The sequence below is a fragment of the Neodiprion virginianus genome, unplaced genomic scaffold (assembly GCF_021901495.1).
Source record: "Neodiprion virginianus isolate iyNeoVirg1 unplaced genomic scaffold, iyNeoVirg1.1 ptg000053l, whole genome shotgun sequence".
NCBI lineage: Eukaryota > Metazoa > Arthropoda > Insecta > Hymenoptera > Diprionidae > Neodiprion > Neodiprion virginianus.
Window position 1 is genome coordinate 45,514 of NW_025804450.1, and position 15,179 is coordinate 60,692.

Below are 15,179 nucleotides of genomic sequence, written 5' to 3' on the forward strand. Positions count from 1 at the left end.
TATTATTCATGGACGATTTGACAGGAAATCCACCATACATTAAATGAAAACATAATCGTCGTCGTCGTCGATGCAATCATTTTTCGGCCTTTCGCAGTTGAGAACTAAATATGGGATGGCCAGCCGGCGAAAAACAGACGAAGAACGTGAGTGGTGCCGAGTCGGCGGTGACCGCGTGTTAACTTCCAAGATATTCTCTTGGTATGTCATATTAACATGTATTACATTTACATCATTTTAGGAATTATTATCTAGTATATATGTAGGGAGATCTCGATTCAGAGGCTTGCAGGAGATGAATTGTGGGAGTGTGGGTTTAAGATAACAACACGTGTTGTTGCAGTAATCAACTGTTATCAACAATAATACAATAATAAGTTGCAGACGAATATCCAGTACAAGTATTCGTTCCAACATACCTGAATCAACACAATTTGTCGGTATAGCAAAGGTAGTCGTGAGTGCGTGCCTGTGTCGTAGCACAGCTTGTCAACGACTGCCCGGTGCCGTCAGTAGCGAGTGTCTCGGTCGCCTGCCCGCTAGTCACATGATCAGCGGAACAGGCGGCTAGGTTTGAGCAAGGCGTCAAACTTACATATATTCCATGAAAAAGGCTTGGCGCGACTGACGACTGTTTTCAGGTAAAACGCGCTCTTGATCTCGTTGTCATTAAAACAATTTTTCTCAAGAATCAAGTGGAATTAATAGATGTTTAGCCACTATTTTGATAGTTTTATTTGACTTTTTTAACTCCAATTTTACTTGCGGATTGTTTTCGTAAACAATGTAACCAAACATGAGGTTGTTTTGATTCATCGGAAAGCACGATATACAAATTTTCATAAATATCATAACCAACGATTACTGCATTTGTTGAAGGTATAGTACACATTAATTTTCATGATAAAGAAAATAATAGCTATTATCTGATATATATTTCACACTATTAATTATATTCGATATTTCAAGCGCTCATCGAACAAGTTCAACTATTAGTGAACATATTGAACATACTGGTGTGCCTGCGCTCTCTCTTTCTCCCCTCATCATAGCGAAGACCATGTAGAGTGCGACGGTATGGTGAGAGAGGAAACGTGCAAATGCAGTATCTCAATTTTATTCATTTATACCCTACAAACTATTAACGTTTCCATTATGAAAATGTAAAAATTCATTCAATTTAATATTACCTTTATTTGCAAACGAAATTGTTTTAACGAAGGTAAGTTGAAGAAAGAGCGTCTTTATTCGAAAATAAGAACGTAATTATACTAATGAAGCCAACAAGTGCCTTTTTCATGGACTAAGTTAACAAATACTTGTTCATATTGGAATATTAAGAACCAATTCTCAATACCTTTGTTGCGATTTAGATTTTGCATATTGCAAGCTGAACCATCTCCATCTGGATTTTCCTCGTGTAAACATTCGTGATGTTCATTAATTTCCTCATGTAAACGTTTGCCATCTTGATTTTCCTCACGCGAAAGTTCGCTAAGTATATCATCTTCATTTGAATCATCGCCATCTAAACGATTGCTATGTTCATTATCCTCCCGTGAATTATCGCCATTTAAATTATCTTTATTAACCAATTTGACATCCTTTGATTTTTGCGTTTTTTTCAATTTTCTTGGACCTAACAAATTTACCGACGACTAGTGATGGCGGTTTATCGTTCTTTAATTGTGGAATGCGTGGCTTCTTTGCAGACGGTGCAACACCGTCTTGCATAACCCGTTTTATACTACGAAATGTTCTAGATTGCTCTAATTTCTCTTCGTCACTGGGTTCAGTAACATCTTCGATGCTATTGTTGGCAACATTGCTAGTAAGAGCAGACAAGAGGTATAGAGGTTGGCACGAGAGTAGTCGAGTAGGGAGAGTCGAGAAGAAGATCGAGATATAATAAACGAGAATAAACCTAGAACTAGTTATCCAGTCAGTATTGTTAAGTTTTGTGTCGGTAATAATAAATAACATAATATTCATCGTCATCGAGCTACAACAGAGTGATCATTAATAACCAACCCGATCCAATCCCTAGCCAGCCGCTAACACTATCTACTTCAGATTCACGTATCGCATCATTATAATTATCTGAAAACATGTTGTTGAAGAATATTAAATAGTATATCCACGCATGGGCTGTTCTTTACAGATTAACTAAATTAACTCCTTCACTTTTGCATAAATAAATTTTTTACTTTTTCAAGTATTCGCATTATTTTATTTATTCATTTATCTTTTTTACTTATTGTACGAAAAAACGTTGATTCAAACTACGTACTTTATAAAGAACAGATCATTCATTATCAGTTTACAAGTACTCTTGTAATACATATTTTGTTAAGCGTACCATTATACATATTTAACGATTCTTGTGAATGTGCATTCAATCCAGTTATCTTGTGGATCGTCTAATTCTCTGACACATTTGTTCAAGTAAACGTCATTCGGTGGCATTGAGATGGTCATTTCTCTTTTGTTTATCCATTTGCTGGGATAAACTTTTCTTCTTGTTATCACGATCTGCTATTATGACAAATTTTTTCGCCATGTTTTTGATGTTTAATACCCTAAAGTACGTGTAAAGAAAATCGGGACTCGCGTCTACTCGTATCGCCGCTTCTCTTACGGTCGCTATCTATGTTACCGACGTTAGGAGGAAAGAGACAAAAGGTAAACAGAACTACATACAGAATTACATTAATTGGAATAACAGCTTCGAATGTTGTTTCTTTCGATTCTACAGGAAATATTTAAGGAAACGAACCATATTGTACGTAGTGTGAATAAAAAAAATCTTTTGATTCTACAGAGAAACGCAATTGAGCCTTTATTCTAACCTCAAAACGGGATAAAAATAACCCATAGCAAATGTATAAATATTTGTTTTTAATTATGAACTTCCAATTAAATACTATGTAATATGTGCAGATAATATTATAATTTGAGAAAAAATATTATTTTCAACAATTTACATTAATTCCCTGTGTAAGCGTTGCACCCATAACTTCTCCATTTCGGATAAGGAAGTGTCGTGACTATTATTATTATTACTATTACTTAGAGTGTTAAAGATCAAGAACGCCCAAGAACTTTAAAACGTTATTTTAATAGTTGTAAGACAGGCCAAATTTATAGTCATTTTAAAACCGATTTAATTATCAATTTATAATATTGTCAGTACATACTTTAGAGTTCGGTATTACATTGCCATCGAAATTTATTATTCATATCGTATAATATTCAAAGAAGTACTTATCCTACTGGCTTGGATAAGCGAGTTTTATCCCAGCATCTACGATACACATAGCTTCGGTATATTAACCTATAGAATACTGTAGCAATAATGTACAATTTCAACAGAAATTATTCTTAATTACTTCCTGGGATGTAAAACTTATCATCAAAAGTTCTATATAATTCTAGACAAAGCAGACAAAAACACGATTTTCCATGAGTGAATGTGTTAAGTTTGAAAAAATCAAAATATCTGTTGAATTATTTTTTACGATCTTCAGGTTCGATATTTGGAAGATTTTATTTTAAGACCAGTACTTATTATCAGCTGAAAGTTGAGAAAAAATGTATGCTCAAATTTTTGCAGATTTTTTGACGTATACTTTTGTGTGAAATTTTGATTTATTCAGAAAATTACGGAGATCATCTGAGGCATATTGAATTGGTTTTGAAAATGTTATTCAATAATGGTTTCAAGTTAAATTTACCCGAATGTTTGTTCGCATAAGATATAATTATATATTTGGAACACGAAATAGGGTTTAATTGTATAAAGCCCCTGAACAATAACGTGATCGCGATCAAAAACTTTCTCACACCTGAGAAAAAAAAAACATCAGACAATTTTTGGGGAAAGTGAACTTTTATTTACAATATATCCCTAAAGCTTCAATAGTACTAGAACCATTTCATGATCTACTGAGAAAAAACCTGGAATTTAAATGGTCAGAAACTTGCCAGGAAAATTTTGAAAAAGTAAAAAACTGGTTGTGCTCGGAACCGATTTTAGCTATATTTGATCCGGATAGTCAGATTTATATTTACCTTGATGCTAGCTTACAAGGTGTAGGTGCAATTTTGAAACAACCGCAAGCAGACAAAACATTAAAACCTGTTTTGTCGGAAATTGACCACCAGGATTAATTCCCGTACTTCCCTTTCATTTTGAAATTAATACTTATAACAATTATTGATATGGGCAAGGTTTGGAATTTTAAATGAATCCACTCGGTTTGGGGGTCAATCAAAGATGGTTTATCGCCCCAGAGGAGGAAAACCTCAGCAGGAACTGAGTAAAAACCTCCTCAAAATCGTGTACAATGCATGTGACTGAATGTTAGATTTGTGAGTGGATGTGTGCACTGGATGTATCTAGAGAGAGAATTGTGACGCTTCGAGTGAAGACACAATAGGGGTGAGCTCAACCGCCTCACAAGATGCTAGCGTGGAAGCTAGTTACACGATAATTATCAAGGCGATAATCAATTCCCTAGTGGGAATACAAGAGAGAGATGGAACGGCCGAGAGGCGCTATTCGAATGGCCGAGAGGCGCTATGTCATGGAGTGACGACGAGTGTCGACCCTCTTATGCCGCAGTGGCGTTGTCTCTCAGTTATGTATCAACACAACCATCGTCACAAATACTACTTAGCGTCAGTTCAAATCAGAGATTCGAATTATAGGCTCACCAAGTTGAAGAGGAGCCAGAGTGCTGTCTGGCTCACGCGTATCAAGCAACTGCTTGTGCCAGCACGTGTTGTCCCGGCGTTTCTCCGACTTACCGTACTGCGCATGTCAGGTAGCCATTGTTTTCGAGTTCTGCACAGATTGGAAGGTGTGTGTCACACGTAATCACATAAGTGTATCCAAATACAAGTAACTCTGCCGTGTAGGCACGATACAAAACCTGTATTTTATTTCTCTCGAAAATTAACAGAACGACAAAAAACGAAAAAAGCTATCTACATAGAATACTTAGCAATCAAAGAAGCCATCTTGTACTGGCAATATTATTCAATGGGTCATAAATTTATCATTTATACGGACCACAAACCATTACAACACTTTAATATTAAGAATTGTAAAGATCCGGAATTACGAGAAATCTTGAATTACATATCACAATTTAATTTTGAAATAGTATATAACCCAGGTAAAGAAAATCTGGAAGCAGACTGCCTATCTAGAAATCCAGTCCTACAGGAACGGGAAAGCAGCCGTGAACATTATAATCAAACTTGTAAGTTTTATTAACGTAACCGATATAATCAATAACCAAATGCAACTGAAAATAGACAAAAAGTGTAATATTCAGAATAACATAATTTACAGAACTTCAAATAATAAGATGAAAATTTGGATGACCGAAGAATTCGGCATTGAATTAATAAAAACCGTGCATGAAAAACAGGGTCATGTGGGAGTAAAACAATTAACACTAACAATAACAAGAAAATTTTATCTTAAGAATATGCATAAACATATAAAAATAAAATGTCACACATGTGAGACATGTACAAAAAATAAATCCAGAATTGCGAATTACAAAGCTCCGCTTTCACAATTATGATCCGCGAAAAAACCATTGGAAATAATTTCTCTGGACACAGTATGAGGTTTTGCAGGAAATAGAAGTACAAAAAAAAACTTACATCTGATTGTTGATCACTTCACAAGGTATGCGTTCATTGAAACTTCGGAAACGCAAAGTGCCAGAGATTTCATAAAATTGGTAAAAGCGATAAAAAATAAACGCGATCTAGGAACGTTGTTAACAGACCAATATGGAGGTATAAACTCGAGAGAATTCAAACAATGTTTAAAATCAGAAAACATGAATTTGATTTTCACCGCAGTTGATTGTGCTTTCTCTAATGGTTTGAATGAGAGATCAAACCAAACTTTGATAAATAGAATAAGATGTAAAATTTATAACGAAAGAAACCGACCATGGTCCGTATTAGCACAAGAAAGTGTAAAGGAATACAATAACGCAATTCACAGCTCGACGGGTTTTACTCCAAAATACCTACTAACCGGGATAGACGATTTTATGCTATCGAAAGAACTAAACGAAAACAATAAAAACAATCTAGAAAATAATAGAAAAATAGCATATGAAAATTCGAGAAAAATACATGAACAAAATAAAAAATACTATAATAAAAATTCAGTAGCAATGAAATATGAGGAAGGAGATTTAGTATTGTTACAAAGGGTGAAATCACCCCTTTTGCCCCCTCTTTAATGATCTAGTAGTCGGCATAGATAAAAGACGTTTATAAACCTCTTATGTCTTTAAAAAGAATAAGGTTGCTGCGCCAACCGATATTATTGTAAAAACAGTCTTGTTTCAGACTTTAAACGAGAAACACGTATATTGCATTAAAAGCATTTATCACGATATTTTTGTTCACGCCTTTGATTTGATAATAAGTAAACTCGCGGATCCATATTTTATTAACGTAACGCCTAAATCGTTACAATTGGTGTCAGAAGCGGGATCTTGAGTTCTTATTAATCAAGTTGATTCAGTGCGTGAAATAGTGAAATAAACTATGAGTAGCGGTCGTTTAACACGCTCTCGTCGTCGGGAAAGTGGCGGTGAAGAACATTCTATCACCGAAAATCCGCGTCTTCCCGAGTCTATTTGTGCACCTTCAGTGGACTCTTTACCTGTCCCTACGATGGTCTCAGTTCCACAAATGGACCTACTAAAAATTATGAGCCAACAACAAGAAGCCGCCGAACGTTATCAACGGCAGCTTCTGGATTCGGCAAGACAACAACAACAACAACTTGTCCAGTTGCTTCAAGAGCAACGAGAACAGCGAGAAAGGGAGCTTACCACTCAGTTGGAGCAGCGGAGGCTAGACAGAGAAGCTCAAGAGCGTTCCGAGACTAGTCTACACGAATTGCTCCGGACAACTGTGGCGGCTCTTCAGTCCGTTCATCAGATGAGCGGCACTGAGGGACCAGCTGTTACACCGCAGGGTTCCAGAGTTGTTACTCCGCTTCCCTCTCCTGTTCCCTCTCCTGTTCCAGTTCCTACTGTTCAGGAGGTCCAACATCCAGGTCGAACCCAGGATGTTCCTGAATCAAGGTCTGTGCCTTTTATTAGGAGAGTAGATGAATCTCCAATTAGTAGAATGAGAGTAAATAATGAGGCTGGTTTTTCCGAGTCTTTGACTCAAGTTCGGCCTCAATGTTCTCATTTTAATCAATTAAATAATTCGAGATTTCCTGAGGTTGTTTCTCAGATTAATGAGAAACCTCTTTATCCTTTAAAACCGCCAATTTTTGACGGAAAAATTCCATGGGCGGATTATGAACGCCAATTTAATACAATTGCTAAACATAATCAGTGGGACTCCGCCATGAGGGCCCACAGTCTTGCCTCCTGTCTTCGAACGCCGGCTTTGAATGTTTTAACGGCGTTGTCTGAGGAAGAAATCTCTGATTATGAAAAACTTAGTTCTGCATTAAAGTTGAGGTATGGAAATGACCACTTAACGAAACTGTACACGGCACAGTTACAGACAAGAAGACAAGGACGAGACGAAGACCTCGCGTCTCTTAGTCAGGACATTGAACGGCTTTCTCGTATAGCTTTGCCGGATCACGAACCGTCTCGAAATTTATTAGCAACGCAAGCTTTTTTGAATGCGATTAATGATCCAGAGATTAAAATGGCCGTTGGAACGTCAGGCCTCACTTCTCTGCGGGAGGCAACAGCCAAAGCCCTCGAGGTGGAGGCAATGAGAAAGCAATATTTTGGGCTGAACAAGCTTCGTCGGATTGAGGTGTCTGAAAACACCTCAAGAAGGCGAAGTTTTGAACACTCGGAGGAGTCAAAACCTCAAAATTATAAAAATAGAAATAACAGTAACAATTTTAAACCAAGAAATCGAGGTTCTTTTCAAAACCAACAAAACCAGCGTATAAATAAAAACGTGGTCGTGACAAGTCAAACTAGCTTGACTTGTATATTTTGTAAAAAAACAGGTCACGACGCCAATCATTGTTTTCTAATCAAGAAAATTAGTGGAAAACCGATGCAAGGTTCGAATCCAAATTCTTATAATTGGCGTAAGAAAAACATAGAAATAGGGGAAGCAAATCCTCAATTGAGTTCTTCAACAGGAACTCACCCAAAAAACTAATTTCAGATGATTTGTCAGGGCGGAAATCATCGCAGATTGTTGGTAGTGAAAGCCCTCTTAGAGAACAGTTTTTAATTAGAAGTCTACGACAGTCTGGTCTTTACGCGCGCGGTACTGTAAATGGCGTCGATTGTCTATGGGTAATAGACACGGGCGCGGAAGTAACCGTAGTTCGATCGGATCTCTTTAAATCCGATGACCAGATTGTTCCCTCTTTTTCTCTGCGAACAGCCACTGGAGAGACGACCCCGGTTTTGAGACAGGCTACTGTCCAAATTAACCTTTTTGGGTGTATCGACTCTCCACATAAGGTTTTTATAGCAGATATAGAGGATGAAGGTATTTTGGGAATAGACTTTCTTACAGCTCATAACTGTGTTATCTCGACTAAGAGAAATTCACTAGCTTCAAACAATCGCGAAATAACTCTTTGTACGAATAGGAATGGAATTTATTGGACCCCTCCTAGAATTCGGGAAATAGAACTTTCGGAGGATGATTTGCAACAACGTTTTCCTTCACATTTACAGAGACTTGTTGAGAAATCTTCGATTTCGTTAAAATCAGCTCAGGTAGAATCGTTTGAATCTCTTTTGCTAGAGTTTATAGATTCTTTCGCCAAAGATAGTGGTGATAAGGGCCGATGTACTTCTGTCAAGCACAAGATCGACGTCGGAGAGAGTTCACCAATTAAACAAGCTCCTCGAAGACTCGCTCTCAACGCCCGAGAAGAGGTAAAGAAGCTTGTGGAAGACATGCTAAAGAACGATGTGATTGAACCATCGTCTAGTCCCTGGGCCTCACCAATCGTCCTTGTTAACAAAAAGGACGGATCCAAACGATTTTGTATCGATTACAGGAAGCTGAACGATATAACGAAGAAGGATTCTTACCCTTTACCCAGAATCGATGAGACACTCGACCTGATAGCTGGTGCAACTTGGTTCAGCACCATAGATCTTCAGAGCGGATACTGGCAGGTCGAAATGGATCCTCTAGATAAAGAAAAAACAGCTTTTGTTACGGGTTTAGGAGGATTATGGCAGTTCAAGGTTATGCCGTTTGGTTTAAGTAATGCCCCGGCTACCTTTGAACGAATGATGGAGGCTGTTCTCCATGGGCTCACTGGCAAAATATGCCTCGTTTATTTGGACGATATAATCGTTTTTGGCAAGAACTTTGAAGAAGAAGTTCAACATCTCAGACAAGTTTTCGCTAGGCTGAAGCAAGCAGGTCTGAAAATGAGCCCGAAAAAATGCCATCTGTTCCAGAAAGAAGTAGGCTTCCTTGGACATATCGTTTCAGCACAAGGTGTGAAGACCGACCCATCTAAAATAGAGAAGGTTTCTTCTTGGCCGACACCTAAGAATAAAGAACAAATTCAAAGCTTTTTAGGCCTTTGTACGTATTACAGAAGATTTGTAAAAGGTTTCGCTAGTATAGCTAAACCTCTCCATCATTTGACCGGAATCAAGATTCCTTTTGACTGGACCCCGGAATGCGAAGAGGCTTTCAAGAAATTAAAAGAAAATCTTATTTCTTCGCCGATTTTAGCTTATCCAGAGGTCGAAATTCCTTTTATTTTAGATACGGATGCATCTCTTTCAGGAATAGGCGGGGTTCTGTCACAAATTCAGGGAGGTCAAGAGAGAGTGATAAGCTATTTCAGCAGAGTTTTGAGTAAAACCGAGAGGAATTATTGTGTCACTCGTAGAGAGCTTTTAGCTGTTGTTAAGACCGTAGTACATTTTCACCATTATTTGTACGGCAGGAGATTTTTGATACGTACAGATCATGCTTCTCTCAGGTGGCTACTTTCGTTTAAATCTCCCGAAGGTCAGGTAGCTAGATGGTTAGAAAGGCTCGGTCAGTACGATTTTGATATTCGTCATCGAGCAGGAATTCATCATGGAAACGCCGATGCTCTCTCTCGAAGACCCTGCGAGGAAATGCCAGAGTGTAAACAGTGTGCACGATTAGAGAAAAATCGTGACCCCCCTCTTGTAATACGGAAGATTTCTTTCGAAAATAACCAGGAGGAATGGAGAAAATCGCAACAAGAGGACGACACTTTGAATCAAGTGAAGTCTTGGAAAGAAGCAGAAACTCGCCCGGACTGGCAGGATATATCTTTAGCCGAGCCAGATTTGAAAATTTATTGGGCTCAATGGGACTCTATTCTTTTAATTGATGGAATTTTATACCGAAAATGGGAATCTGCAGACTTGAAAGAAATCAGGTGGCAACTTTTGGTTCCCAGGTCACGAGTTCCAGAGATTCTTGCTCTTTATCATGATTCTCCTGCAGGGGGACATTTCGCTTCAAATAAAACTTTAGGCAGAATTCGCAACTTCTACTTTTGGCCTCGTTGCCGGATGGACGTTGAAGATTGGTGTCAAAGATGTCGAATCTGCACGGCAAAGAAAGGACCTCGAGCGAAGGGACAAAGCTCTCTTCAGATTTACAACGTGGGAGCTCCATTTGAAAGGATAGCAATGGATATTCTCGGACCTCTCCCGATAACCCATTCTGGAAATAAATATGCTTTGGTTATTGCTGATTATTTTACTAAGTGGCCAGAAGTGGTCCCTCTCGCTGATCAAGAAGCCTCTACTGTAGCACAGGCATTCGTTAAAGAATTTATTTGTAGACACGGAGTTCCTCTAGAACTTCATACTGATCAAGGCCGAAATTTTGAGTCAACCTTAATGAAAGAGGTTACTCAGATTTTAGGGGTTAGAAAAACTCGTACAACTCCTTTGCATCCGCAGTCTGACGGCATGATAGAGCGTCTGAATCGGACTTTGCTACAATATTTGTCGTCCTTCGTAGAACAGAACCAGAGAGACTGGGACTCCTGGATCCCTTTCTTCCTCTTATCTTACAGATCTGCGATTCATGAGACGACGAAACAGACGCCAGCCCTCATGCTTACTGGAAGAAATCTTCGACTTCCGTCAGATTTAGAGAAAGGCCCTGTTCCTGTGCAAAGACAGCATCAAACAGATTATGCCTTTTCGTTACAACAACGTTTAGAAGAAATTCATCACTTTGCTAGGAATAGAATTTCTATGGCTTCAGATAAATTGAAAACTCGTTATGATATTCGAGCCAGAGATTTAAAATTTAATCGTGGGGATTCTGTCTGGCTCTTTCAACCTCGAAGACAGAAAGGACGATGTCCAAAGCTACAAAGAAATTGGGAAGGCCCTTACTTAGTGGTTAACCGGATAAATGATGTTGTTTATAGAATCCGAAGATCTCCTCATTCGCGTCAGAAAGTGGTTCACTTGGATCGTCTTGCTCCTTTTGAAGAGGATCAACCTGGAATAATCTCTCCAACACCAGGGACGTCCTTCGAGGTTAGATCTTCAAACGAACACCCTTGACGACTGTGATCGATTTGGCCTCCTTTACAGTCGGTTATCGATTGGGAGAAGAATTTACCTTTCGGAATTCATTTGAGTAAAACTCGACCGCTTACGATTATTATAGAAGGAAATATCGGATGCGGAAAAACAACTTTCACTAAGAGGTTTTTAGCAGATCGCCAGGTCTGTACACTTTTAGAACCTCTTGAAGAATATCGAAATATAGCTGGAATTAATCTTTTAGATTTGATGTATCAAGACCCAGATCGTTATTGCTATTATTTTCAGCATTTCGCTCAAATGGTTATGTTAGATAGACATCTGCAGACGACTTCATTGCCTGTAAAGGTGATGGAAAGATCGATATTCAGTAGCAATTGTTTTGTAGAAGCTCGTCGAAGGTTAGGTAATTCTCGCGACTTCGAATCTCATTTATTGACAAAAAATTTTGATCTTCTCATTCGCTCGTCTGAGCTCAGAGTAGATTTGATTGTTTATTTGCGAGTTTCCCCAGAAACTTCTTTCGCTCGAGTCAGTTCCCGTTCTCGTGAGGAAGAATCGAGTATTTCTTTAGAGCTACTCAGAACTATCCATGAGGTTCATGAAGATTGGTTAGTAAAACAAACCTCTTCTTCTTTATCGGCTCCTGTTTTGGTTATCAATGCAGAATCCACAGCCGACCAAGTTTATTCTAATTTTTGTCTTGCAATGATACACGGACAAAGTTAAACCTTTGAATTTAATATTGAAAAATTTTATTCTTTAAAAATTTGGTTAAAAAAAAAAAAACTACATTAAACTACATTAACGGGAAAAGGCGAGTAATATTTAAAATCTTCTTAATTTCTTCTTTGACATTATCGCATCCCTCGCACCCTTCCGTTTTCTTTACTATATCAAAAAGACTCTGTTTGCAAGAGCGACAAAGCACTTTTTCTTTGAAAAAGGTCAGATGAAGAGAGACTTCTTGAAGAAGAAATTCGGGTTTAGAACTAAAAAGAAATGATTGAAACAAAAAATTATTTTCTTATAATTTATTTGTGTTATTCGATATGATGTACTCACTGTGACTCAAAGCAGCTTAGGCATAGCAAGCCGCTTCTTCCTTTTTCGGAAACGGCGTTCAGCTGGCCGCAAGACATCTCTCTCCAAAGAGAGTTAAAATAGTTAGAGCTTTCCATTTCGCTAAGTTCGTCTGAATTTTCGAGAGGGAATACTTTTATCAACATAGCTGCATTCATGGAAGTATGCTCTTTTGTATCCATGTCTTGTCTATCTTTAACGACTACTTTTCTTATAATGATTTGTTATTTCTGCGTTGCTAATCAATTTGAAATTTGTTTTCTTCGGTTGTTTCTTTCTAGAAACTTCTTCTCTGGAATCGAGTTTTGTGTCGGATAGGCTTTGGTTTAAGGAATAATGTGAAATGAGCCACGATTATATTTCGAGGTCGATGAGCGATTGCTTGATTTTCACATTTTATTAACCTTAAGTGTCAGTTTTTGTGAGCACTTTTTCAGGTGATTTGACACAGCCTTCTCCTTCCAATCTTCCCCGATTCCTGAGGATGACTGGTGGACTTATTTTAAAGAGATACACGGAAATGATTCAGATAAGATCGTTTCTTTTCTTTTGATTACATATTCAATTTATTTTATTCGTGTATTCTCCCAAATTCACTTAGTGAATTTGAATTGTTTCACCATCACTCACATTTGTCCTTCCAAAACTCTAGGGTGAACTATTTCTAAAGAAGTCACCCCACGATTTCCTTATTTCATATGAAGAGAAGTCTGTTTTCGTCTTATTTGGTTCTGGAATTGTCGGTTCCCGGTTCGATGTTTTCATCCGAACCTGTTTCGGAGGGATCCTTCATGAAGAAGATTGAATTTCTTCCCGACATCAATCTGGGCCGTTGCGGATAACTTTGAATTCATGAAGCCACATAACACTTAATAACACTAACCTTTATAAAACATGGCACATAAATTTTTGAGATTATTTGACGCTCAACTATCTGCTCAAGGTTTTCTGTGGTTTACCTTGAGACTGTGGGCAAATGCCAGATAGTAAAAAAGGGAGTTCTTAAATTTTTAGAGCCACAGCTCCAACTCACCTTTGAGCACTGACTACTAGACTATTTTTAAAATTGTTTTATCTGTTTCCCGAGTCGGGACGACTCTTTTCCTCGGGGGGGAGTAGTGTTACAAAGGGTGAAATCACCCCTTTTGCCCCCTCTTTAATGATCTAGTAGTCGGCATAGATAAAAGACGTTTATAAACCTCTTATGTCTTTAAAAAGAATAAGGTTGCTGCGCCAACCGATATTATTGTAAAAACAGTCTTGTTTCAGACTTTAAACGAGAAACACGTATATTGCATTAAAAGCATTTATCACGATATTTTTGTTCACGCCTTTGATTTGATAATAAGTAAACTCGCGGATCCATATTTTATTAACGTAACGCCTAAATCGTTACAGTATGTATACAGAATAGCAACAAATTAAATAGAGGGAAATTAGATCCCATTAGAATAGGTCCATACAAAATCAAAAAGAAAATATCAGATCGGATATTTATCATTGACAGTGGAAAAAAAAAGGAATCCAACATTTTCCACACTAGTAAACTAAACCCTTACTTGCCATCCTCCACACTCGCATGTGTATCTTGAGAGGGGAGATTGAGATTGTAAGTTTGACGGTCTCCAAACTTGTTCTTGGTTGTTTACATGCGTGAGTCCTAGGACTGGTCGGCTTAGCGTGGGCGTTACGAACGACCGGACTCGAAAGGAGCAGTCGTGGATAAACTATGCTACGTCATAGTCGTACTCATTTCCAACTTATAGAATACCAACAATTTGTGTTGATTTATGTAAGATCCGTATAGTGGTATAAGTTAGTCATAGTTATATATGAATATATTGTACTAAATATTTCTTCATATTATTATTTCTACTAATTATTAGTATCCAATGAAAAATTATCATTACTTTATAGTGTCTTTAGCCGTTTCGTATTTTCTCGCTCAGTTTCATGCTTCACCATTTCACCCGTTCCAACGTTGCCGCTTCGTTTACTCGTGACTGTTTCTCATATCCCGTCCACTAAAAGTAATCCTTTAAATATGTAATTCATTTTGATTTATTATGTAAACGACGAGGTAAATAATTTTCATCTTTTTTTCAATTGCTCAAAATATATTTTTCTTTGTTGTGTTAATTTTTTGTGAGAACGGTGAAATTCCTTCAAGGAAAAAAAAATAAACACTTGCCATTTTGCCACGCTTTCCCCATGGTACATATCATTTGCTACACAAACAACATCATTTTTAATTGCAAATATCTCCTGTTAGACGAGGTAAATCGCCTCCTAATTTTAACAGCGTATGTATTAAGCATTCAACTACTTATATTCCAAGTTTGTAAGATTTCTTGAAATTTAGCTTGCGCGACCGTACTACCTTAATGGCATTGAATTTCCAACTTCGAATGGTATGTGATTCGTTTACGATTTGTATACCGAAACTATCACTGCTGAAGCTTCCCAGCTTGTACAGCTCTTTCATAAATTTATACTTGTTTCCTATAACGTTTATCGATTTTCCACTTTGACAAA